The sequence below is a fragment of the Hyperoodon ampullatus genome (genome assembly GCF_949752795.1).
Source record: "Hyperoodon ampullatus genome assembly, chromosome: 19".
In the NCBI taxonomy this organism is placed as follows: Eukaryota; Metazoa; Chordata; class Mammalia; order Artiodactyla; family Ziphiidae; genus Hyperoodon; species Hyperoodon ampullatus.
In genome coordinates this window covers 9349996-9359530 of record NC_136932.1, presented here as the reverse complement: position 1 = coordinate 9359530, position 9535 = coordinate 9349996, and positions in this window count along the sequence as shown.

The window sequence follows — 9535 nt, the reverse complement described above, 5'->3', positions numbered from 1 at the left end:
CTCGGCCTGTGAGGTCTTCCCTGTGCAACCCTCTCCCCTCTTCTACTTCCCTGTTCCCACCCCTTTCTCTTTCAATTGCCCCCAAAGGTCCACCTCAGCCCTGCTGGGGCCCCTGGAACCAGTGACCACTGACCTCTCCTTCTACAGCTTTAAGGGAAACACTCACAGGGTATTTTTTTTGTCTACCTCGCATATATAGTTTTTAGGGCAACAGAGAATAATTTATATAGCTAAGATATATGAGAAAATATTTATGTTATTTATATAGTTTCTATATTTTATGGGCAGCTGCTCTGGGGCTTGTGTATTCTGCTGGAAGCCGTCTATCTGGGGAGATGCAGCTGCCCTGACAGGGGCGCCCACTCAGCTGGACACCAGGTGGCCGGGGAGAAGGTCTTGTGGGCTCCGTGTCCCTTGACCGGGTCTGTCCCAGAGCTAGTGAGCAGCATCCCCGCTGCACAAGAGCTCTGATGGGCTTGATCCGGATCCTCCTTGTAAAGTTGTTGTAAATTCTCTGCTCTTCTGGGTCCCAGGCCCCCTCTTCTGCTCTGGCAAAACTTGTCTTGCTCATGGTAATAATGATGACAAGGACAACCACACTTCGCATTTGTAAAGCACTTTTGATCTTTGGAAACACTTTTGTCCCTTTAATCTCCCTTGATTCCCCCATTATCCCTGTGAGGTAGGTGCGGCTACATAACTGTGCCCATTTTACAAGGTGCGGCCCAGAGATGGAGGGCTGTGTTCAAAGTCACACTGAAGAGGTTCTTTCAGTGAATATTTACTGAACTTTAACCTGGGCCAGATTATGGGAGCTGAGTTACCCAGAGTCTGGGAGCCCCAAGTCTGGATCCACCCTGAGTCCAAGAACCCAGGGATGCGGCTGCTTCCCTGGCTGTGTGTGACCCTGCCTTGTGGATCTCGGCAGCATGTCAGCATTTCCTGTGTCTCAGGGGCTGGGACTGCCTGAGAGGCCTGGAGAGATGAGGACCCTGTAGAGGCCACTCCAGGGGCCCCACCACTGGGCCCTCCCTCCTTCTTCCCACACTGCCTGAGAGGGTTGGGTTACAACACAGGGCCCCTCCCAGCCCACAGATGGGCTTTGTTGGCTCTCATCTGTGTTTTTCTTTTAAAAATGATTTGTTTTCAATTGGCTTTCTGGCTTCTCTGGTAAAATCAGCTGCACTGGCAAATTGGTCCTGCATTCCCACCTTGGCCACAGTCAGCTAGAGAGAGAAACCCCTATCAGACAGGATGCACGGGGGCTCCCCAGTTGGCCATGTACCTCCCACCTCACTCGTGCATGCTGCTGCCTGGCTCTTGTGGGCACATCATGTCTGCCCCTGGTCCAGATAAGCCCAGCTTCCCTGGTGTCCTCCACTGGCTGACAGAGCGACACAGACACCCATGCCAGCCCTGAAGATTATTTCTTGCTTCCCAGAATTTCCTTTCTCAACAATGATGAACTTCAAACGTTTTTGTCTCAGCACATTTTAGAATCACAACCAGAGCTATCGTATATCGAGCACCTGTTCTGTTTATCCATTCAGTCAGCGATGGTTTAGGGAGCTCCTGCTGAGGACCAGCCACCACCCCAGGTGCTGGGGTGCAGCAGTGAAGGAGACCAAGTCCCTGCCTCGTGGGGCTGCCACTCTAGTGGGAGAGAGAGAGACAATAAACCAATAAACCATGTGTCAACTATTTGTACCTATTTTGTCTCGCTTTATTGCAATAACCCTGCGTATTGGACACGACCACGCCCATCTCATGGTCAAGGAAGCGGAGGCTATGCGGTGTGAAGGCTTCCGAATGCCACTAGCAAGCAATGGTCTCAGGATTAGAACACAGAGCTGCTGGCCTCCAAAGTATGAGTTCTTGCATCCCCTCAGATGTATGTAGCACGGGGATGGGTCATCCCATTCTATGGATTCTGGGGAAGCTGAGGCCTAGAGGAAAGAGGTGACCCATCCAAGGTTATATACCAGGTTGGACCTGGCCAGAGCCTGGGTCCCCTCCTGGAGATGACAAGTATTTTTAGTGCCCGCATCCTATGGCCAGCCATGCAGGTTGGGGTGGGGCAAGTTAAGGCAGAGCAGGAGCCTTCAGGGACTTACAGTTCCATAGGAGGAATGAGACACACGGCCGTGCAATGGTTCTGGTCATTTACTTGTCAGCCTCAGAGTCCCTCCCTGGCCACTGCCCTCCCAGCATGCTTTGGGAAGTGCAAGTGCATGTCCCCAACCAGCTGCTGCTCCTGGGGGTCTGATGGGGGAGGAGGCCTCTTTCTGGAGCAAAGGTCAGCAGAGAAGCCTTGTCCCTGCCCTGCCCTGGCTTTTCAGCCTGCTGGGATCCTCACGGGGTCTCCGGGGAGGCAAGCAGAAGGAGATCCACAGTCCAACCGTGAGGGCACCTGCATTTCCACCTGCGTGCCTGTTCTGACGTGTTCCTTCTACCCTGTGCTCCTGGGCCCGGAGACGGGCTGGTTCTGAGCGGTAACAGAGGTGCCACACGGAGCAGATATATATATACCTATGTAGATGGGGGGAGGAGAGAGGGAAATACATGTATATTTTGTTGATCCATTTGTGAGAACACTGCAGACACCAAGACACAAATAATTTATCACCAATCTCCTAAGAACCAGAACATTCTCCAAAAGAATCACAAGGCTGTCATCACATCTGAGAGATTTAACATTGACACAATATTATCTACTACACACTCCTTATTCAAACTTCCCTAATTGTCCCTCAAAATATCCTTCATAGCTTTTTTTCCTGATCCAGGATCCACTCAAGAACCAAGCATTGAATGTGCTGTCATGTTTCTCTAGCCCCCGCTAATCTAGAAGAGTCTCCTTGCCTTTTTTGTTTTCACGACATTGATGTTTTGAAGAGTGCAGGCTGGCTGTCTTGTAGGATGTCTCTCAACTGAGACTTGTCTGATTGTTTCCTTATGATTAGATTTTGGTTAAACATTTTGGCAAGAGGTCTACTTGGTGGTGTGCACCCTTCTCTGTGCATGCTGTCAGGGGCCACCGTGTGTCAACATTACTGGTGATGCTGAATTTCATCACTTGGTTCAGGTGGTTTCCCCTAGATCTCTCCCATGTAAAGTTACCTTTTTCCCTTTGTGGTTCATGCCTCATCTGTAGGGTGATGCTTGGAGGCTCTGGGACCATCCTGTTGCCCAGCAACGCTTTACCCAGTAGTTTCAGCATCCATTGGTGATCCTTGTCCAAATCAATTACAAATGGTGATTTTTTCATTCCATAATTTCTTGCCTATTTTTCAGTTGGTATTCCTCTGTAAAGAAGAGCTTTTCCTTCTCTGTTACCACCATACCATTCCTTTTAATTTTCACAATCATCCTGCAGGGTAAGAATTGCTACCCCCATTTTACAGATGAGGAAATGGAGGTTCCAGGAGCTTGAAACATTCACTGAGTGAGTGGCAGAGCTGGGGTTCAAACTCGGGCCTTTTTCATGCCTGAGCTCATACCTGCCGCCTTCTAGAATCTTCTCCAATTCCTGGGTTTCTTCTCTGATGACTTAGCTCTGAGCAGGGGGGAGAAGCCATGCCTTCTCCTGATGGAATTCCTGTAGCAGATGGGGAAGGCGTTTAGAGTAGCACTGTTGGGGGGTCAGGAAGGGAGATTTCCATTCTTGCAATCATGAGACAGCCTTGCTCCAGCCTCCCTGACCTGCCTTCCACCTTAGAGGCTCAGCAGTGCCTCAGCCTCCCTCTTTGCTGCCCCTGTGGGCCCCTCACCCCTGCCAGCCCCGCTCTGTCCTTGCTGGGTTCCTGGCGCTGTGGAACATGACGGTGGTGACCTCAAGTCCTGGAGCTCCTCAGATGGGACCAAGGTTGATGACTGCCCAATGACTCCTAAAGACACGTGGAATGATCCCCTATGTCCGATTTCCACTGGGGAGATATGGTCACCGTCTGGCCAGCAAGCATATCCTGCCTAAGCTCTGCTCTAGAAGAAAGGCCAGAGGGACGACCTGTGATCGGAGTGGGGACATTCTGGAGGGAGAGTGGCAGTGGGGTCCCCTGTCTACCCCGACCCTCCCCTTTCACTTATTTTATTTATTTATTTATTTATTTATTTATTGCGGTACACGGGCCTCTCACTATTGCGGCCTCTCCCATTGCGGATCACAGGCTCCGGACGTGCAGGCTCAGCGGCCATGGCTCACGGACCCAGCCACTCCGCGGCATGTGGGATCTTCCTGGACCGGGGCACGAACCTGTGTCCCCTACATCGGCAGGCAGACTCTCAACCACTGTGCCACCAGGGAAGCCCCTATTTTATTTTTTTTTAAAAAAGTTTATTTACTATATTTTTGGCTGCGTTGGGTCTTCGTTGCTGCGCGTGGGCTTTCTCTAGTTGTGGTGAGCGGGGGCTACTCTTCATTGCGGTGCTCGGGCTTCTCATCGCGGTGGCTTCTCTTGTTGTGGAGCACGGGCTCTAGGCGTGCAGGCTTCAGAAGTTGTGACTCGCGCGCTCAGTAGTTGTGGCTCGGGGGCTCTAGAGTGCAGGCTCAGTAGTTGTGGCACCCGGGCTTAGTTGCTCCGCGGCATGTGGGAATCTTCCAGGATGAGGGATCGAACACGTGTTCCCTGCATTGGCAGGTGGACTGTTAACCACTGCGCCACCAGGGAAGCCCCGACCCTCACCATTCATTTCCCACTCTTTACTTACACATCTCACACTTGGTCCCTTCATGGAAACGCTCACTCAGCGAACACTGACTGGCGACCTAAACAGTGTGCCAGGCACATGCCGGGGTGCCGTGGTGACAAGACTTAGGCCCGGCCTTCAGGGAGTCACAGACAAAGAGACAAAGAAGTGAGATCCCTAGTGGTTAAGCACTGTGACAGGCACCTGACTACACCGAAACCCTTACACCATCTCCCTGTATTATCTCATTTAACTGATATGGCAACCCTAGGGGTACAACCGTGACCCCATTTTATTTATTTATTTATTTATTTTATTATTTTTATTTTTTTATTTTTTATTTTTTGCTTTATGACAAATTTAATCAGTTATACATATACATATGATCCCATATCCCCTCCCTTTTGCGTCTCCCTCCCACCCTCCCTATCCCACCCCTCCAGGCGGTCACAAAGCACGGAGCTGATCTCCCTGTGCTATGCGGCTGCTTCCCACTAGCTATCTACCTTACGTTTGGTAGTGTGTATATGTCCATGCTGCTCTTTCACTTTGGACCCCATTTTATAGAGGAGGAAACTGAAGCTCAGAGAGGCTCCCTGGCACGCCCAAAGCCCTACAATAAATAGCAGGGCTGAAAATTAGACGGCCTCTTCACGCGTCTTCTCCCACAGTGTAGAGCATAGTTTGCGCAAAGGCCTGGACACCAGGGAGCAGCCGGCGTGGGGGAATTGCAAGGATTCAGCCTGGCCGGTGGCATCTTCCTCCCTCTCCCTCGGGCCGCCTGCTTCTCGTCTTCCTCTCCTTCCCTCTCCCTCTCTCTCCTCCCTGCATACCTGCAGAGCTGAGGCTGACAGCCTCTTGGGTGTCTTATCCCTTCTACTCCCATCCGTCCTCGAGTCCCCAGGGGCTGTGGGGCCCACATTCCTCCCTGGCTCTCTCGGGCCCATTAGAGTGTTTACGCTGGAGCCATCCCAGGGGAACAGAGCCCGGGCACTCCCACCCCGCCCCCCACCACGGAGAGCAGACAGTTGCGAGGTGGTGGCTGGTCAGAGCCGCAGGAGAACCTGACCCAGCGTCCGAATTCCTGCCCCCCTGTCCGAACAAATCCCGGGCGGCCAACGGTAGCCCCTGGGGTCCCCGCACCCCTTCCCGCACAGCCCCTCCCCTGGCTGACAGGCCCTAATCTCAGCTGTCTTCGTGCAGCCAGCCCTCCAAGCCTGGGGTCACCTGACGCCGACACATTTTAATTCAGAAGCTGATTTCTGCTTGTTGGCAACATGTCATTTCTGAAATTGCTTTCTCTGCCCAGAGGCAGGAGATGTCAGAGCTGTGCAGGTGTTACAGTGGTGCCGCCCCCCACCCCGCACCCAACCCCCCCAAGTTCAGGAAGGATTAAGGGGCGTGGGGGGCACACATTAGATCCTCAAGCTCTGCTTCTCATATTTCCCCAAGGGCCAGGGGGGCCAGGGATGGGGGATGACGGGAACAGCCTCTGCTTTCCTCTCCGCCCAAAGGCAGAGGCCCAGACTTGGGGGAATGGAGTTGCTGCCACTGCCGATACTGACAATATCAACAGCCGATCATTCTGAGCATGTGCTATACACGGGCCAGGCACCCTGCAAGGTGCCTCTCATGCACTGTCATATTTGAATCTCATGACTACCCTCCAAGTCGGCGTTGTCCCTACTTTACAGCTGAGAAAATGGAGATTCAGAGAGGTTAGATCACTTCCCTGAGGTCACACAACAAGCACGTAGCAGAGCTCAGACTCAAACCCGGTGAGGGCAACAGCTGGACTGGGATTTGGAGGTCCGGGAAGAGATGGGCCACAGAGCCGGGGAGGACTTGGGGCCTGATTTCTCCTTTGCTTCTTTCATGGCTTGACTTAAATATCTTCAGTGAAATTTGCCTGCTCCCCTAACTTCCCCACTCTTGCAACCCCCCGAAGAGTTAGTTGCTCCTTCTTTAAATTTTTGTAGCATTTTGCATATACCTGTATCTTGATTAGCAATGATCACAACACTGGCATCCTTCGTTTTATTGGATGAATGAAGGAAAAATGAACAAATGAATTTATGACTCTTGCTCTCTGTCCTGTTGCTCCTTCTCCATTTCCCTCCCCAGCAGCACCTTACCATAGCAGGCTTCCTGGACCCGTGTCCCTCCCTGACACACTGGCTCCTCTCTAGCCACGCTCCCTGCCTTTTTCTCTTCTCCCTTTCCTTCCCCTCACTCCCTCTTTCCTCCCCTACCCAATCCCCAGAATCCCTGGCTTCCTCAACCACCAGGAACAAGGCCATGCAGAAAGAAGCCTGAACCTGGAGTTTCCACAAGATGCGGGCTGCTTGCTGAATCCCCAGGCAGGGGCTGAGCTAATCTAGCTGGAAAGCAGCCTACTAGTCCCCTGGTAAAGATGGTGCATGGGCCAACCCACCTTCCCCAGTGTGGTCCTCACCACTCAGCTCTACCTGCTTCCCCAGGATGAATTTCTCCCTCCTGCCTCTCCCTCCAGCTCTTCAGAGGACTTATGGCTGTGTGTGCTTGACCCTTAACCGAGGCCAGAGCTAGGAACATGGCCAGATTGGCTGACGAGGAGAAAACTGGCCTGACCCACATCATGCATTTGTTGCCTTGGTATCAAATATTAGCTTTAATCAAAAGACTTTCACAGCTATCATTTCATTTAGTGTTGGCATAAAACAGCATCAGCTGGAAGGGGTAAAGACAGAGAAGACGTAAAAGATCCATAGAACTTCAGACCTAATGGGTCCCTTCCCATTTTACAGAAAAGGAGGCTGAGGCCCAAGGTGAGCAGCCACAGCAGCAATAACATCCTGGGGCTACAACACTGGGGCCAGGATTGGGCAGGACCAGGGAGACTTCTGAAGTATGGTGATGCTCTGTTTCCTGAAACATGGCTCTTTGTTCTGTGATAACTTATCGAGCGGTATTATTTCTGTTCCAATTAAAAAATTAAACTTAAAAAATGAAATCATTTCACAGGACGGTCAAAAGTCCAAGAAGAAAGGACAGGTGGCCTCTAAAAGTCAGATAGACAGGGAATTCCCTGGCAGTCCAGTGGTTAGGACTCTGTGCTCTCATTGCTGAGGGCCCAGCTTCGACCCCTGGTCTGGGAACTAAAATCCCATAAGCCGCACGGCGAGGCCAAAACAAAAAAGTCAGATAAACAGAGTCCCTGGATGAGCACTGTCTTGGGAGTTACAGCCAAGCAGCCAAGTTAACTTTCTTCTCTGAGCCTCCTTCATGAAAACAAAGCAAAACAACAAAGAAGTCTGTATAGATATCTCTCAGAGAGAGAGAGATTATATACATAGAACTTCTACTATATGCCAGGCACTGTGCCGGGCCCTGGGAACGAAGCAGTTAACAAGACAGGCCTAGTCCCTGCTCCTAAAGGACAGAAGACAGATAAACAAGTCGTCACTGTTCGGTGTGATGGAACTGACAGCCCTGGGCCTCAGGCGGCTGAACTCAGTGGCTGGGGAACAGGGGTAGGAGAGCGGGACGACTTTCCACTGTATCCCTTGTTGTGGCTTTTGGATTTCGAGTCACGTGAATGCATTGCTTACCCCCAAATAAATACAATTAAAAATGGAATAAAAATAAAGTGTAATGAGGGTTAACAAAGGGTAAGAACAGGCAGCTGATGGGACCCCTGAGTCGGGGGTGTGAGCAGACCTGGCCAAGGGGAAGTGAGACAAGGCTTCCCAAAGGAGTGATAGCCCAGCTCCAGCCTGAAGCTTAATGGGGTCTTGGCCAGGTGAGGAGTTTGAGAGGGAGGGGGATGCAGGCGTCACCGGGAAGGTTATGGCACGGGGTGATAAAAACAAACTTGCAGGGTCATTAGGAGCATTAGAGGGTGTCTCTAGAAAGTGACTGGCACACAGGCTGTGCTTAATGCATGGTAGCCACGGCTATTATTATTCCCCAATGATAGTTGCTGCCGTTGGCAGGGGCTAGGGAGAGGGAGCCCTCAAGCTGCCACTGACTCTGACATATTCCTGGGCATCTAGGGGTCCCACGGTGGCAGGAACTCCTGGCACTGCTGCAGCATGTTACGGTTTACGTGCATCCAGCCCTGGGGCAGGAAGGCAGAGAGAAGGCTTAAACTCAGGGCACGTTGTGCAGGGGGGGAGGTCTTGGCTCCTCTAGCATCTGCCCCGCCTAAGACACAGCACCCAAACAAGCCCAGACGGTCTGACGCAGGGGACAGCTGCCCAGGTTGTTTCATTTCACGTCACAGACCAAGAAACCGCCCCAGGCTGGGAAGAGAAGTGACAGAATCCCCTCCCAGCCCCAGGCTCAAGGCGGTACATAGTCTAGCAAATGAGAGCCAGTGCTGTGAGCAGGAATAACGCACTAACAACCATCCTCCCAGGAGCGAGGTACTAAGATGACTACCCCCATTTTCCAGATGAGGACGCTGAGGCGTGCAAGGGTTAAGGAACCTTCATGAGGTCACATGATCAGGCTTTGACCCCGCCCCCCCCACAGGCGGCCTCTTAGCCCCTTACAGGCCCTGAAGCAGAGCTCCCATATCTCAAATGTTCTCTGCTTGTCTGCTTAGCGCGTCCCTGAAACAGGAAGAAGACCATTTCCTCCAACTCAGTAAGCCCACTAAGCATAACTGAAACCGTCTTTGTGTCCTGGATGTAGAACCCATGATGACACCAATAAAATTGTGAACATCTGATTTCCAGGGAGGCCGGATGGTCAGGAGCTGACTTCGTCTAGATGCAGGATGGCGGGGGGGCGGGGGGGTACACTGCTCACTTAGAGGTGTTCCCTTCAGAATCAGGCCCCGCGGGGCAGGACGGCCTCAGTCCAA